Genomic DNA, 19,488 nt, shown 5'->3' on the forward strand with positions numbered 1-19,488 from the left:
GATTTTGAGAATTAAAGTGGACTTTTTCAAGTCTAAAAATTCATGAACTTGATTTTTGAAAGATAATGCCATTTGAGACTTGTTTAATTGCTAGTAATGATTATTTTGACATGTTATTTGAGTTGAATGCTTATGAACTTGGCGAACATTTTCGTATATGCTTATTTGAAAAAGTGTAGATTTGATGAAAATATGAAAATAAGCTTAAGTTTGATATAAATTGATAATGTCATTGTAATTATTTTGATTGATGATTTTGCTGACACTAATGCATATTTGGATGCACAAAAATTGTGTTTGATGTGTTTTGCAGAATGAAAGGGGTGAATCTTCATCCCAAGCCCGCAATGCTCCTGCTGAGAATTTGGAACAACAGGAGGTGGATAACTACTATAAGCAGGATATACCTCATCCAGTCATGACCTTTTCCGATATGCACTTGGAAGAGTTGCACCAGAACCTGAGATTTGACAGACTTTGGATAGATTATCTAAAATATCAAAGGGGTTTGCATACTCTTCATTCTAAGGTTGTTGAGGTACCGAGGGTCAGAGAATGGGGACCCTTAGAAGCTGTAGAATTGGCCGGGCCAATTAGGGAATTACTTGTACAGAGGTATGGTAATTCTTCTTTTAATGACTGGGTACGTTTATTCACCATGCGTATACCTGTATATAAAGTATGGTGTGAAGAATTGTTATGTAGTATAGAGTTGAATGATCGGGTAGCTAGTTTAACCGATCGTTCTTTTATTAGATTTTTGTTAGGCGGTTCGATGCGCCACATGTCTTTACTGGACATGGCTCAGGCTTTACGTATATATACGCCTGAGGAGTTAGCGTCTGCCGATTGTAGAGGATTGATACTAAATGGTAGAAAGATAGATGAAAATTTTGATACACACGGTGTGTGGAGTCAAATGACAAGCCATCACCGTTTCAAAGGGGGAAATTACTCTTATTTGGATATAGATAGAGCCGAATTAAGAGTGATACATAGGTTTTTAGCTAATTCGATTACACAAAGGGGTAAGAACAAGGAAAAAGTAAATGAACAGGATTTGTTTTACCATATGTGTATTCGAGACCCACAAAGCGCTGTAAGTATACCATATTATGTGGGTTATTATTTATCAGCTATGGTTCGGGGGATGCGACCGCATAGCATAATAGGAGGTGGTATTTTTATTACTTTGATTGGTGAATATCTCGGTGTGGATATAAGTCGGGGGGGATTATTAGTAGAAGAACCGGAACCCCGCGATACTATAGGTTTAAATGTATACCATGGTGCGAAAGTTTTGAAGAGGCGAAATAACGCCGCAGTACGATACCATGGTAGACATCCACAGGTGGAGAGAAACCAGCAGCAAGGTAATGTAGGAGGGGGGAATGAAATGCAAGAAATGCAAAGGTTTATAGCTTCTCAGGAATACGAAAATGCTAGACAGAGAGCATTTGAAGATTGGAAAGTTCATCAGAACCAAATCATAGCTCATTGCCAACATATAGGTAGAAACTATATTCCTACACCGAAACCCATCTTCCCTCCCTGGTCTATAGAGATGCAGCCACCGTATCCTACGTATGACCCTGCCGAAGCATTCTATAGCACCTATGGTTATGCCTGGAACCCCTATTGGTACCAGTATCATCCCTAGTATACTTAGTTTTATTTTTTTTGTAATTTGTAATTATTGATACGTTTAATACTTTTGTTAATATTGTAATCATTTTTATAATTGTCTAACTTTTATTCTTAGATTTTAATAATTTTTGAATGTGGGGTAATATACCAAACTTCAAAAATATGTATATATGTTTGCAGTTTATCTTATGTACACAACAGGGTAAAACAACGCATTTTCAAAGACTGGCATTAAGTTCAGCAAAAGCAACTAATTTTGACGACAAGATGCAAAATAAATGTGAAATAACAACAAGACGGAATGAACAAATGATGTGCACCATTTATCATTCAGCAAACAAACGCCAATATATTTGGAAACTTTGGTAAAATTTAATCATTTTCACACAAATCACCCTCAATAATTTAAATTGTTACTGATTTCTTGCAAATGAGGGCATTGCAAGATCTTAAGTGTGGGAAGGGGTTAAATTCTTTCGGATTTTAAAATTTTTATCTTAAACACTTGGTTACCATTAAAAATACTAGTAAAGCAGTAGTTGTATTAGAATCTAGTGCTCTCTGATAAAAAAAGAACAGCCCTAGTCTTATATACTAACTACCCAATTCTAGTAAAATTTTTCAAAATTTTCAAATAAATGAACTAAAAATCATGTTTATACATATTTATGAACGATAAAACTAGGTTTTAACACCGAAATTATTGTTACCTCAAAAAGGACATAAATTGAGAAACAAACCAAAATGTTAAAATTCATTTAAAATGGAATAGAGGACGATAAAAAGAAAAATAAAAGCCAAGTGTGGGAAAATTTACCAAGTTATCTTAAACATATGTCACATATATCTGTAACAAATAACTGAAAATACTTTTGCTTTGGACTAAACTAAACTGTTTTACCCGATGAAAGAAAAGAAGAGATGGATCTACACGATGAATCAATTCCATCATTAAAAGGAAGTAAAGTCTTCCGAAAAAGACACGCGCTTCTTGATTTAGGTCATGAAGTTGTCGTCCATACCAGCTGTAGGTTGACGAAAAATCTAGAAAAGTCATCACTAAAATCAGCAGGAAATCCACGGACCTCAGCATTAAACAGGGTCGCCAAGTGGTCAGATTTATCCTAACCATGAGAAGGATTTATCTCGTAAAATGGGGGGGCACCATGCAAATTAGCTTGATAAGACTAATGAATCAGATCCCCAGAAAGGATAATCTCCTTAAAAGATCAAAAATCAGCTTTTAAGCCTGATATTACTCAATCCTTGAGATTGACCTTAAAGATTGAGAATTACAAACTCATGGAATTCAATGATATCTAAACTCGAGCTTGAACGAGAAAATATTTTGATCAAAATTACAAACCGATTTGTTTTCTGAAAACCCTATTTTCAATGCGTTCATTACCATTGAACGTAAAATCCTAGGAATTCACCTGGAATTCATTAGGTCACCTGAACCAAATCGGGTGTCAACCGTAAGAACGGTGGTTGCATAGTGGTCAAAGACAGGACCTTGTGCCATACCGAAAAATTATAAGGGTGAGCTTTACTATTGCTCCTACCAAGGATAGTAATTGCGTCCGACACGTTATAGACCATAATTAAAAGCATGTCAGGGGACATTGCCTTAACAGTTGCTTGTTCAACGCTTTCCTTTCAACCGGACGGTAGTTTACCGAAAGGTAATATACGGGACAAGTAAATTGGACGTGTTGCTTTCTAAATACAAGGTTAGCAAGTGGGTGACACAAAACCGCAAGTTTTGAGCTAAAATTTTCAAATCTGAAACCCACCAAACCCACAAAAATATTTTGCAAACACCGGTAAAGGGTTATCCCGGAAAACTTATCTAGGGTAAAAACTAGATTTAATTTTCAAAAGATCAAATGTTTTCATAAAGATCCAATTTCCTTAATGGATCTAAATTTTTATAGTCATGTGGGACTGTAAACCATATCGTTACTACCATTGTTTATACCGCCGTATAGAAATCACTGATGTACAAAGTGTGAAGAATAAAGAAGTGATTCTAGTATTTCAAGACGATATTGCTTGAGGACAAGCAACGCTCAGAGAAAGACTCCAAAGGGACTGAGCTGTAAATTCATTCTCCGCGACTCGCGGAGTTTGAAGAGGATTTCACCGCGAGTCGCGGAGCCCCAAAAATCGAAAATCCCTATAAAGCTCGCGCATTCTGATCGTAAAAATACACAAAATATATATCTCTCTCTCTCAATATATCGTATATATTTATATTTATATTTTAATTTTAATTTTAATTTTAATTATAATTCTAATAATAAGGGTATGTTAGCGAATGTTGTAAGAGTGTAAGTCGAAATTCTGTCCGTGTAACGCTACGCTATTTTTAATCATTGTAAGTTATGTTCAACCTTTTTACATTAATGTCTCGTAGCTAAGTTATTATTATGCTTATTTAAAACGAAGTAATCATGATGTTGGGCTAATTACTAAAATTGGGTAATTGGACTTTGTACCATAATTGGGGTTTGGACAAAAGAACGACACTTGTGGAAATTAGACTATGGGCTATTAATAGGCTTTATATTTGTTTAACTAAATGATAGTTTGTTAATGTTAATATAAAGATTTACAATTGGGCGTCCTTATAAATTACCATATACACTCGATCGGACATGATGGGCGGGGTATTTATATGTACGAATAATTGTTCATTTAACCGGACAAGGGAATGGATTAATAGCCACTAGAATAATTAAAACAGGGGTGAAATTACATTCAAGGGTAATTGGTGTAATTGTTAACAAAGTAGTAAAACCTTGGTTTACACGCAGTCGATAACCTGGTGTATTCATTAAACAAAGTATTAAAACCTTGTTACAATTCGAATCCCCAATTAGTTGGAATATTTAACTTCGGGTATAATAATAATTTGACGAGGACACTCGCACTTTATATTTATGACTGATGGACTGTTATGGACAAAAACCAGACGGACATATTAAATAATCCAGGACAAAGGACAATTAACCCATGGGCATAAAACTAAAATCAACACGTCAAACATCATGATTACGGAAGTTTAAATAAGCATAATTCTTTTATTTCATATTTAATTTCCTTTATTTTATATTTAATTGCACTTCTAAATATCGCATTTTTATTATTATTGTATTTAATTGCACTTTTAATTATCGTACTTTTTAATTATCGCAAGTTTATTTTATCGCACTTTTATTATTCGCAATTTCATTATCGTTATTTACTTTACGCTTTAATTTAAGTCTTGTATTTATTTTATATTTTACATTAGGTTTTAACTGCGACTAAAGTCTTAAAATCAACAAACCGGTCATTAAACGGTAAAAACCCCCCTTTATAATAATAATATTACTTATATATATGTTTGTATTTTTATAAAAGTAAATTAATATAGCGTTGAGCTTTGTTTAAAAAAGATTCCCTGTGGAACGAACCGGACTTACTAAAAACTACACTACTGTACGATTAGGTACACTGCCTATAAGTGTTGTAGCAAGGTTTAAGTATATCCATTCTATAAATAAATAAATATCTTGTGTAAAATTTTATCGTATTTAATAGTGTTTCCTTGTAAACTTCAATAGTATTTTATACCCCTTAGCTTTGACATCACGTTCCGTTGTATGCCTTCTCCTTATTCCGTGCCCCTACGTGCGTCATCAACTTGCTCGAAGGTTTGCGTCGAAATTTTTTTTGGGGCGGGTCGGGTGATAATACAAATATCTCGTGGATAAAGTGGGATAACATCTTACTTTCATATGAAAAGGGGGGGCTTAATATTGGGTCTCTCAAAGCCAAAAACTTGGCTTTGTTGGGAAAATGGGAATGGCGTTTTCGGGTTGAAAGTAATGCTTTTTGGGTGTCAATAATTAAAAGTATTTACGGGAGGGATGAGGGGGTTGGGTTGCGGTAATACAATTCCTAACTTTCACAAAGGAACAATATGGAATAATATAAGAAAAGTTGGACCTTGTATTGATAACTTAAACTTGGCATTTTCTAGCTCGTTTGTAAAAGTGATAGGTTTGGGGGACAATACACTCTTCTGGAAAGATCGATGGTTCGGAAATCAGGTTCTAGGTGATAAATTTCGAAGGATGGCTAGATTGGATGTAGATAATCAAGTTCTAGTAATGGATCGAATAAAAAAGGATGGCGACACTTGAACAGCTTGCTGGGCTTGGTCGCGAAGTCCATCAGGTAGGACCAAGGATGAATTTGAAGAGCTGCAAAGGATACTTTCAAGTTTTAATTTCCAAAATTCAAATTGTGATGGCTGGAAGTGGAATATGCAACAAAATAGGTGTTTCCTTACTAATGTTCTTGCTAAGCTTTTAGATGATAAATTGCTACTGTCTCTCTCGACTGATCAAAATTCTTCTTTGAGGGCTACTGTACAAAACCAAATGGTTCCTTCAAAAACAGGTATCTTCGTGTGGCGTGCACTTGCTCGTCGAATACCGGTAAGAGTGGAACTTGATAAACGTGGTGTTGATCTTGATTCGGTACGCTGTCCCGTGTGTGATAATGGAATAGAAACGGTTGATCATATATTACTTCATTGTTCATTCGCAAATGACTTGTGGATTCGGGTGTTTCGTTGGTGTGGTTTGAACTCATTCCCGTATTCGACGTTAGAAGATATGTTCCTAGGAAATGGCATTGCAACATCTAATTCAAAAATATGGCAAGCCATAGAATGGGTTTGCGGTTATTTCATTTGGAACAATCGAAATCAAACTTTATTTCGCAAGAAGAAAAGGAATGGACCGGTGGCTTTAAATGAAATTCAAATAAAGTCTTTCGAATGGATCTCAAAGCGTTCAAGGAAACTTTCTTTAGAGTGGAATCAATGGCTCTTAAATCCTCTTTCTTTTGATGATCATTGTGATGACCCGGGAATTTCCGACCAAATTTAAACTTAATCTTTATATGATTTCGATACGATAAGCAATGTATGTAATGTTGAGTCTAGAAAACATTGGAACGATGTTCATATATTCAATTGACCTTCGACTGCTCTCGACGATTCACGAACAATTAATTGTAAATAAATATGTGTGTATGTATATATAAATAATAATTCGAAATATAATTTGAAGTATTATATGTTGTTATTAAATATTAATAAAATAAAAAATAGGGTATTATAATAATTATTATTTAAAATATATCTATATATATAAATAATGTATGTTGAAAATAAATATTTAATGATTGTAATACTCGTTTGATGTCCCGATTGATATTAAGCAAGTTTAATTCAAACTTATATGATTTTAAAATAAACGGTGATCCGAAAATGAGTTATATAAGTTATAGTCTTATTAAAAGTATATTTAGAATCTAATTATTTAATTTTAACACTTTTCATATTTTACTCATAAATGAGAGGGACAGTTTATGTACTTTTTATTAAATTAATGATTAAATTTTATACTATAATGACCTAATTAAATAAAGACATTTAAATTAAAAATTTGGGATTTTTGTGAGTACTTTTTATTCGCCACTGATTTAACAACGGGGTACGATTTAACAGTCCGTAGTATATGGACAAATTAACTTCACGAGAATTGAGTTATTAAAAAGTGATTACAGTGTTTTGATTCTTACTTATTGTCCTTTATCAATATAATATACATATACATTGCATTAACATCACACCACTTGATATTACCTTTATATTCTCGATCAACCTACAGCACAAACCAACATGCATACTTATTATTTATTTATTTATTTATTTATTTATTATTACTAAATAAGAATTAATGATCATTTATTATTATTGTTATTATAGTTATTATTATTATTACTAGTATTAAGTATTATTATCAAAATTATTATTTTCATTATCATTTTCATTAAAAACTACTGCTATTATAATTATTATTACTAACATAAGTATTATTATTATTATCATCATTATCATTTTTATTATTAAATAATATCATTATTACTAAAAGTATCATTATTTTTGAATTTATCATTTTTATTAAAATTAGTATTATTATTGAAATTAACATTTTTATTAAAATTATCATTTTTATAATTAAGATTATCGTTATTATTATTATTATTAAAATTATCATGATTTTTATCATAATTAGTATTATTATTACTATAATTAATATTATTATTAGTAATGTTATTATTAATAATATTATTATAACCAAATAATTTTTTATTTATTTATTAATATTGACATTATCTTACCAAATAAATATAGTTAAGTAAGTTATCAATGAAACAAGTAATTTACTAAAATAACAATTAATGATAATATATAAATTTGTTCGATTACAATTATATGTGTTAATATATATAATTGATATAGGTTCGTGAATCCGAGGTCAACTCTGCACTTGTTCAGTGCCGTCATACGCATAATTACTACGAACTATCGTATCGTGAGTTTTCATAGCTTCCCTTTTAATTGGTTTTGCAATATGTATTTTTGGGCTGAGAATACATGCGCTACTTTTATAACTGCTTTACGTTTAGACACAAGTACTCAAACTTATATGCTATATCATGCTATGATTCATGCTAAATTCCTACCGTAATATCGTCAATTGCTGGAATTTTGGCAAGCTTAATTATTGTGAATATCGCTATTGAGAGTAACGTCTCTGTCCATTTGACAGTTGGTCTTTGGATACATAATAATGATTCAACGACACGAATAACAAAGTGTCACGAGGTAACTTTTGTTTAGTCGCGATATTATAAACTACAACAATACTTTAAGATTGATATTTCTATATCAATCACTTTAAACTAAATCTTGTGGTCTATTACTATTACTGAAATCATTGTTTATGATAAACCTATGAACTCACCAAATTTTTAGTTGACACTTTTTAGCATGTTTATTCTCAGGTACTTAAATATTGTTTTTGCTGTATATTTGCTGCTTTGATGATGATTGCTTGCTATGCTTGGAGTCTTCATCACATATCATATCATTTAAAGACATTTAATGCGTTGTTCATTAAATACAAGCTAATGACTATTTATCTTCCACTGCAAAAACTCAATAAATGTAATAAAACGCCTCATATAGAGTCGTTCTCATTATACGATTGCTTGATTTGATATAATTAGTCACAAATACTCCCGACCCTATTTGGGGGTGTGACAATTTTGTAGAACGGCGAAATGCGTCCTCGACCCCTAGTGCTCTAACACATCAAATGTTAGGCGATATTGATACCGTCTAACACATTATCAAAATTAGAGAAAGCATTTTCGTATCAAATTAAAGTACACTATCATGATATTAACTACACGGTTAAATAATATTTTTCTGAGAAATTATCCTTTATAGTTTGTTGATATGCTGTGGTTTACATTATCGATCTTTGATTAAGCATAGCACATTAAAAATTTAGGAAACTTTTAAAGTATTTTCTTATTATTATTTTTCTTCCATCCCAATATTTTTAATAGTTGATAGACAAAAAAATACATAATTTAATAAATGTTATTATTACAATGTTTTTTATTCACTTTACACTTTTAGTTATTTTTTTTTTAACAGCGGATCATTTACGACCCTTAGGCCTTATCATTTGCACTCATATGCGCTAGAAGGAAACTCTTACCCGGGTTGCTTGACAATTAATTGCGGGACCTGAGTTAATGACTATTAAAAATCAAATATCACAAAATGAAAATAATGACTATTGAAAATGATATGGAGAGAGTGTAGCTAAATATCATACTAAAAACTACTCCGTACTTCGTATGATTATATTTCATATTTAATAAAGAAACTTGTGAAGCAAATATAAGGTATTGTGCATAAAAACATATAAATAAAATTAGAAAAAACAAAAGTTCAAAATCAAGATTCTGTGCACAGAAAGAAAGAAAGAAAGAATACCATTGTATCATCTGTCACCTTTAATCATTAAACTATAAAAAGTTATAAAAGTAAAAAAACTCTCACATAATAATTCGACAAATGTCAACTAAATATTTTGCATTTCTTTTAGTATAAACGACGATGGTCACCTTCTTCTCAGACTTCGCGAACCCATTAGTTGGCGTACGCTGCAAAACATTGATAACAACAATGGAATACGACAACGCTAAAGAGCTACCACCACAACTAAAACAACTATAGGGAACACATCACATTTTCCAAGTCAATTTCGGCAAAAATAGAGTAGGACCACCAGATTTCTTCTTCTTTAGTCACTTCTCACCAACACTACCAACGAACGAAAACATCTGAGAGGTGATGCGCCGCATCCCTTCAATTCCACGTTCCAGATTCATGTACCAGCACTCGATGCGCCGCATCGAGATGGTGATGCGCCGCATCTGACCCCTGATGCGCCATATCAGCTCAATGCTCCGCATCAATAACTCTCGGACTATTTTGCTCTATGAATGCGCCGCATCCATGTCAAGATGCGCCGCATTTGACTGCTTCACGCTTCCCGAAATCTGCAAAATCCGTGCAAGTGTTGGAACAGTTTTTTTTTTCTCTCCTCGTTTTGTATAAATGTCTCCATAATCTAACAAATCTCCCACTTGGAGACTTTGAACAAAACTCCAATTATATCAATGAATTAACCAAGAACATTAAACCACCTTCGATTACCACCAAATACCATTTAGGACACGCACGCTCAACACATTCTTCGGATGAGTAGACTTTCGATAAAAGGTCTTCAATACTACTTGTTAAACATGTAACACCATTCACATCTCTAGCTGGGGTCTTCTCTCATCAATACATGAGAAGACCAATTGAGGTAATGCAAAACCTCAATTTCTCTGTCGTAACCACCTTAGTAAACATATCGGCAGGATTCTTCGTACCAAGGATTTTCTCCAAGAATAAAGTGCCATCATTTATATGTTGTCGAATAAAATGATACCTTATCTTGATGTGTTTCGTTCGACTATGAAACACTGGATTCTTCCCAAGATGAACCGCACTTTGATTATCACAATACAAGACGCAATAGTCTTGTCTTTTACCTAACTCACCTAAGAAGTTCTTCAACCACACTAGCTCTTTAGAAGCTTCCGCAATAGCCATGTATTCAGCTTCGGTGGTTGACAAAGCAACACTCTTTTGCAATCGAGATAACCAACTAATCGCCGTCTTCCCCATTGTGAAAACATAACCCGTAGTGCTTTTCCCCGAATCATCACATCCACCCAAATTAGCATCCGCATAACCTCTAAGTATGAGATTGTTTTTGGAGAAACACAATCCCATATTAGAAGTACCTTTCAAATAACGAAGCAACCATTTGACCGCTTCCCAATGCTCTTTTCCTGGATTAGACATATAACTACTTACAACTCCCACTGCTTGAGCAATATCGGGTCTTGTACAAACCATGGCATACATAATACTACCCACGGCCGATGCATATGGAACCTTTTCCATATCCTTCTTGTCTCTTTCCGTCTTTGGTGATTGACTTTTCGATAACTTTAAGGTGCTTCCCAAAGGCATAGAACGAGCCTTTGAATCTTCCATGTTGAACCTCTCTACTACTTTCTCAATATATTTGGATTGAGACAAGTATAGAGTACCCTTCAAACGATCACGCACAATACTCATGCCAAGTATTTGCCTAGCACCGCCAAGATCTTTCATCTCGAATTCTCGGGAAAGTAATCCCTTCAACTTGTTAATTTCGGACATGTTTGAACCTGCAAGTAACATGTCATCAACATACAACAATAAGATTATGTAAGAAGACTTGAATTTCTTCAAGTAGCAACAGTGATCCGCTTCACATCTTAAGAAACCAATCTTCTTCATAAACTCGTCAAACTTCAAGTACCATTGCCGAGGTGCTTGCTTCAACCCATACAAACTTTTCTTTAGCTTACAAACCCACTTCTCTTTACACTTTACCTCAAAGCCCTCGGGTTGCCTCATGTAGATCTCTTCAACAAGATCACCATGTAAGAATGCAGTTTTTACATCTAGTTGCTCAAGATGTAAGTCTTCGGATGCAACCATAGAAAGTACCAAACGGATAGTAGTCATTTTAACTACCGGTGAAAATATCTCTTTGTAGTCAACCCCTTCCTTTTGTTGAAAGCCTTTGACTACCAAACGAGCCTTGTACCTTTTCTTGCTATCCATCTCATTCTTGATTCTATATACCCATTTGCTTTGCAATGCCCTTTTATCATGAGGTAACTTCACTAGTGACCAAGTCTTGTTCTTCTCAAGTGATCCCATCTCTTCTTTCATGGCAAGTTCCCATTGTATGGATTCTTTTGTTTTTCTTGCCTCAAAGTAACTTTCGGGTTCACCATTCTCGGTATAGAGCAAGTAGTTTGCTGATGGAGAATACCTAGGATTAGGTTTGGGCACTCTAGTCGAGCGTCTTGGTGTAGGAGTAACCGGAATGGTTGGACCGGTTTTATTTGTGTTCTCCTCATCACTAGAACTCGCACTATGTTCGGAATCATCACCGCTTTCTGAATCATCCCCATCATTAGCATTTTCCGACGCCTCACCGTTATTTGGCAATTCATTGTTCCCCGTACTCCCACTAGAACCTGCAAGATCATCAATAGGAACATCGTCAAAAGTAACTTGACTCGGTTTAGGACTCCCCGTTTCCGGTTTGCCATAGACCGAATCTTCATCAAAAGTAACATCTCGCGAATGAATTACTTTTCTAGCTTCGTTGTCCCAACAACAATAGCCCATTTCATCCGACCCGTAGCCTGTGAAAGCACACTTCTTTGACTTAGCTTCAAGCTTGTCTTTATCCGCATCTTTGGTCTTCACATATGCATTACACCTAAAGATCCTAAGGTGACCATAACTCACCTTCTTACCTTGCCATTCTTCCTCGGGAATTCGGAAACCCAACGGTGTTGAGGGTCCCCTATTTATCAAATAAGCCGCCGTGTTAACCGCATCCGCCCAAAACATTTTAGGCAAACCGGCATGTAGTCTCATACTCTTAGCCCTTTCATTTAACGTACGATTCATACGTTCGGCGACCCCATTGTGTTGCGGTGTCTCCGGTACCGTTTTCAACATTCTAATACCGAGCTTTGCACAATGGTCTTTAAACTCAAGATTACCATATTCCCCTCCATTATCCGACTTCAAACTCTTGACTTTCAAGTTAGTTTCATTTTCTACCATAGCTTTCCACTTCACAAAAGTATTAAATACATCGGATTTAGCTTTAAGAAAATAAACCCATACCTTTCGAGTGGAGTCGTCAATGAAGGTGACATAATAGCGAGAACCTCCATGTGATTCTACATTGGTTGGACCAAACACATCCGTATGAACGAGCTCCAATTTCTCCAACTTAGGTGCATTCCCTGATTTCCCAAAGGTCACCTTCTTTTGCTTCCCATATACACATGGTTCGCAAAACCCAAGTTCTACCTTTTTCAAATCCGGAATTCTCCCACTCGAAACAAGCATCTTCATACCCTTCTCACTCATATGCCCGAGTCTTCGGTGCCATAGAGTTGATTCGGACACAACATTAATCGTAGCAACCACCGTGTCTTCATCAAACACTTCAACCATATAAAGTGTTCCCCTTTTATGTCCACGAGCCATAATACTACTACCCTTAACCACCTTTCATTGGCGGTTTTCAAAAGTAACCGCGTTACCTTCATCATCTAGTTGACCAACCGAAATAAGTTTCCTTTTCAATTTAGGAATGTACCTTACGTTCTTCAAAGTCCAATTAGAACCAAGAGTAGTCTTCAAAACAACATCTCCAATGCCCTCTATGTTGAGTTGCTTGTTGTCCGCCAATCTCACCTTGCCTTGATATGAACGAAAATTCTTCATCATGCTTTTGATATGAGTAGCATGAAACGAAGCTCCCGAATCCAAGATCCAAGACTCCATAGAATTTTCAACACTACACAAAAGTGCATCATCACTTTCCCCTTCGGCCAAGTTTACACCTTTCGTGGAACCATTTTTGCAATTCCTTTGAAAGTGCCCTTTTTGATTGCAACCCCAACAAGTAACTTCACTTCTATCTTTCGATGGATGCCTCTTCTTAGACTTCTTCCTACCCTTCTTCTCACCGCGTTCAAATTTTCTACCACGGTTGTCGGTACTTAACAAAGAACCGGATGTCGATTCTCCCGAGTTTCTTCTACGAGTATCTTCACCAAGAATCAAATCCCTTATAGCTTCAAACGCTAGCTTAGTAGTTCCCGTAGAGCTACTAACCGCGGTAACCGTACCCGACCAACTTTCCGATAATGATGAAAGCAAGATAAGTGCTTTTAGTTCATCATCAAACTTAATCTCTACCGATTCAAGTCTTGAAACGATATTATTAAATTCATTGATATGATCCGTTGCACTCGTACCTTCCTTCATCTTAGTATTAAACAATTGACGCATGAGAAATACCTTATTTGCAGCTGTAGGTTTCTCATACATGTTAGAGAGTGCTTTCAAGCAAGCAAACGTCGTCTTCTCATTCACAACGTTGTATGCAACGTTCTTAGCAAGTGAAAGACGAATAGCACCCAAAGCTTGACGATCTAAAAGCGTCCAATCGGCATCGTCCATGCTTTTGGGCTTGGTCTCTAACAAGGGTTGGTGTAGCTTCTTTTGATACAAGTAATCTTCAATTTGCATCTTCCAAAAGCCAAAGTCTCTTCCATCGAATCGGTCGATTCTAAACTTCCCATCTTCCGCCATCGTTCCCTTAACGAAACCTTGTGCTCTGATACCAGTTGTTAGGATATTAGGACCCAAACAACGCTAGTAATTCTACAAGACTACTAGCCGAGTAGTGATTCTATCAAGATCACTCAAACCCACTTAATGAACGAAAGATAATAAATGCGTAAATGTAAGAACGACACAAGATATAACGTGGTTATATGCAATCGGTGTGATTGCTTTAGTCCACGGACCAACTAGAGAGTGTTTATTACTGAGAATCTGTATGTGGTATGTTACAATTGCATACAATGAGTTCTATATATAGGAGAAAACAAGAACACCATGACAACTAGCTAGGAATCTTCATCATGACAAGTAATCATCTTGTTTACCAACTAGCCATGCTTTCCACCTTGTAATGGCATGATCACAGCCCTAATTTTAGGTGTAAAGTGATTAACTTTGCACCTAAAGTGAAAGGAGGCCAAAGCATGCTCGGATGTAAAGGTTGCAACTTGCCAAATTGCTGACAGAGAGGCGATGCGCCGCATCTGAGAGGTGATGCGCCGCATCCCTTCAATTCCACCTTCCAGATTCATGTACCAGCACTCGATGCGCCGCATCTGACCCCTGATGCGCCATATCAGCTCAATGCTCCGCATCAATAACTCTCGGACTATTTTGCTCTATGAATGCGCCGCATCCATGTCAAGATGCGCCGCATTTGACTGCTTCACGCTTCCCGAAATCTGCAAAATCCATGCAAGTGTTGGAACAGTTTTTTTTTTTTTTTTTTTTCTCGTTTTGTATAAATGTCTCCATAATCTAACAATAAATTGGCTAAGAACCATATCGGCTAACATCACCCCGCAGTTGAAGCGGGAGTATTGCAGACGCTCAAACTAGATCTGAAATCATCAAACAATGCATACGGGAGACCTTTGGTGAAGATGTCTGCAAACTGATATCTGGATGGCACGTGAAGAACCCGTACCTGCCCTTGAGCAACGAGATCACGAACAAAGTGAATGTCGATCTCAATGTGCTTGGTCCGTTGATGCTGAACCGGGTTATTAGAAAGGAAGACTGAGCTGACGTTATCACAATATACCAAAGTAGCGGATGTGAGAGGACAATGAAGCTCACGGAGGAGGTTACGGATCCAGCAAGTCTCTGCAACAGCATTAGCAACCCCACGGTATTCCGCTTCGGCACTGGAGCGAGAGGGCGTGAGTTGCCGCTTTGACGACCATGAGAGAAGGTTGTTACCGAGGAAAACACGGTAGCCAGATGTAGAGCGTCTGATAGTTGGGAACGCAGCCCAATCAGCGTCAGAGTATGCGACCAAAGTAGTGGGAGAGGATGCATATAACTGTAAACCTAGATCAGTAGTACCCTGTATATAGCGAATGATCCGTTTGAGGGCATCCATGTGTTGTTCCCGAGGATCGTGCATGAAAAGGCAGATCTGCTGAACAGCGTATGAGATGTCTGGGCGAGTGAATGTAAGGTACTGTAGGCTCCGGCAAGGCTCCGATAGAGAGTTGGGTCCTTGACAGGAGGTCCGTGACTAGTAAGCTTGGCACCCGGTTCAACCGGGGTCCTGCAAGGATGACAAGTGGGCATGTCGGCCCTCTCAATAATCTCGGTAGCATATTGCCTCTGAGAGAGGAACATGCCAGATGCGGTGCAGGTGGCGTGAATCCCAAGAAAGTAGTTCAAGGGACCTAAATCAGTCATGGCAAATTTCTTATGTAAGGAAGAAATAATCCGCTGAAGTAAACCTGTGGAAGAAGCAGTCAACACAAGATCATCAACATACAGAAGCAGGTAGGTTGTGTCGGATCCCTGACGATAAATAAAAAGGGACGTATCACAACGACTTTGGTGAAAACCAATCCGTTGGGCATATTCTGCGAAACGATGAAACCAGGCACGAGGGGCTTGTTTAAGGCCATATAGAGATTTCTGCAATAAGCAGACATGATCCGGGTATCTGGGATCTCGAAACCCTGGTGGCTAGTGCATATAAACTGTCTCTGAAAGTTGCCCGTGAAGAAAGGCGTTCTTGACATCCAGCTGATGAACTGGCCAGTGTTGAGAAACCGCCAAGCTAAGGACAGTACGTATTGATGCCGGTTTGACAACCGGGCTAAAAGTCTCATCACAATCAATGCCAACCTACCGGCTTCGACCGTTAGCAATGAGTCGAGCCTTATACCTGATCAAATTACCGTCTGCATTATACTTGTGCTTGAATAACCACATGGAGCGAACTATGTTCGTGTCCGATGGGCGAGGCACAAGTTTCCAAGTAATGTTGTTAACTAAAGCATTATATTCATCAGTCATAGCTTGTTTCTAGTTAGGGTCGTGAAGAGCTTCGGTGTAAGTTCGGGGAATGGGAGATATGGCGGTTGTGTGAAGGTTAAGACGTTGAACCGGCTTAGTTGTACCGAGGCAAGTCCGGGTGATCATGGGGTGAGTAGAGAGAAGTAGAGAAAGATGTAGCCTCAGTAGGAGGAGGCTGTGGCTCCGGAATAGGAGGAGGTGGAGGTGCAGGGTCGGCAGCCTTAGTAGGAGGAGGCTGTGGCTCCGGAATAGGTGGAGGTGGAGTTGTGGTGCTGGTAGCCTCAGTAGGAGGAGGCTGTGTCTCCGGTGATAGATGAAATGTTCGGGAAAATAGATTTGGAGGAGCGTCCAGAAAGTCATATGATGGTGGTTGCGTGGGTGTCATGGAATCGAATGGGAAACAGGTCTCATTAAAGGTGACATGTCAAGAGATGATGATTTTGTTGGTGGTAAGATCCAGACAGCGGTAACCCCGATGATTGGAGGGGTAACCAAGAAAAATACATGGAGTGGAGCGAGGAGCAAGTTTGTGTGTGGTGGGAAGGTGAGGGTAACATAGGCAACCAAAGACTCGAAGAGTGGCATAGTTAGGTTTATTGTAACAACCCAAACTAAACCACGAACAAACCCGCTTAAAATGTCACAAAAAAAAATTTCTCTGTTCAGCTAATGGCGCGGCGCGCCATATGGCCGCGCGGCGCGCCAAATGGGCCTGTCCCATTTTTCCATTTTTTCGAAAAAGATCGGCCACTTCCCGACATAATTAGACAAAACGCTTTTAACCACATATTCAAACATGTAAAACTAACATGATTCAAACATAAAATAAGTTTTACAAAGCGGGGCCCACATCGGCCGTTTTACGAGTTTCATACAAAAGTTTGAGTTTCGACCACATTAAGTTTAAATACCAAACGACACTACGAGCATGGTGTTTGGGGTTAAACTACCCAAGCCTCGGTCAAACTCCAAAAGCTAACACTTCCAAAAGGCATCCCCTATCAACAAGCGGGAACTCTACTCCAAAATAATGCCCTTACCCTTGTCCACAACCGAACCTATAAAAAGGTAAACAACGAGAGGGTAAGCAAAGCTTAGTGAATGCAATAATTATACATATACATATATAATATATCTACTTGCAAACACTTACACAATACCGTACACAAGCTAGCAATTCGACAACCATGCAAAACATTATGCATATACCAATAACCGTAATTCACACTGAGCTAGCAATAACAAAAGCATATAGTTCATAATTAAGTATGCTAATGCACAATTCATACAACCATGGTTAACCAATCGTAAAAGGAATGGTACTCTAATTTCCCATTGGTGTTCATAACAACCGTTAGTGCACAACACATATATCACTAACCCTTGGACAACACATATCCGTTTATAAATCGTTAGTGTACAACACATATAACACTAAATCGGACAACACATATCCATTCATAAATCATTAGTGTACAACACATATAACACTAAATTGAACAACATATATCCGTTCTTAAAACCGTTAGCGTACAACGCATATATCACTAACTTGGACAACACATATCCATTTCTACAAGTAAACACATCATATACGTACATGTATACTTATTCCACTCACCTTACGCCTTCGGTGAATCAATAAACCAAGCTTGAATCTTCAAGGTAACGCACCTATTATAATGTACATATAATCAATCAACCATTCAAGTAGGTCAAACTCACAACACTCACCATTACTAAGTCATTTTGACCCATTTGGGCACTTACCCTAAAATCGGGTCAACTCACACCAAAACCCTAATATTAGCCAAGATAGGTTTAAAACACACTTCAACACAATGTTTATGCATTAATCACAAACATTAACTAACTTAGATCCATTTTGACCCATTTGACCAATTTAAGGTCAACACCCCCATTTTGGGTCATTCACTAACCCACACAACGCCCACTTACATAAATATAGGTGTGCTAGTGATTTACTAACTAATTCAAGTTCACAAACATCAATCTAACACTTTAAAAACCCTAGTTAGTCATCTTTGAGTCTACATGACCCAATTTCACCCAAAACACCCAATTCACCCACAAATGGGTTTTAAGTTCATCATCTACCCCAAACCCTAACACTTAATCAAATTAAACAAGGAAATTAAGATTAAAGCATACCACTACACTCAAAATGTAGCTAGGAAGTAGATGAACAACTTTATAACTTGAGCTTAAGCAAGATTCCTTCTTCTTCTTCTTCTCCAAAATGAGCTTTCTCACACTAGGATCTTACTCTCTCTCTAGAATTGAATGGATGAGGTTGAAGTAAATGGAAATGGAGTTAATGAGACTCCAACAACTGATCCCAAGCCTTAAAGTCGGGTCCCATGTGAATTTACCAAAAAACCCTTAAAATATCTAATTTAAAAGCAAGAGTTGGGCTGTCAGCTCGTAATGGCGCGGCGCGCCATAATACTGCGCGGCGCGCAGATAGCCTGGGCAGCATTCTTTTTTCTTTTTTAAAATATACAAAGAAACCCCACAATTCATTCAACCTAAATGTACATATGAACAAGGAAATATTCGGGCCTTACATTTATGTTTGTAGAGACGGTAGTGCAGGATGTCATGATTGATGGCGGAAGAAGGAAGAATGTTAAGTAGCTAGGCTACCATGTGGAGAGCTTCCGCCCAGTAAGTGGGCGGGAGATGAGCTTGAAAGAGTAAGGTGCGAATAAGATTGTTAATGGTGCGGAGCATGCGTTCAGACTTTCCGTTTTGCTGAGAGGTGTAAGGGCAGGAGA

The sequence above is a fragment of the Rutidosis leptorrhynchoides genome, chromosome 11 (genome assembly GCF_046630445.1).
Source record: "Rutidosis leptorrhynchoides isolate AG116_Rl617_1_P2 chromosome 11, CSIRO_AGI_Rlap_v1, whole genome shotgun sequence".
Classification (NCBI taxonomy): Eukaryota; Viridiplantae; Streptophyta; class Magnoliopsida; order Asterales; family Asteraceae; genus Rutidosis; species Rutidosis leptorrhynchoides.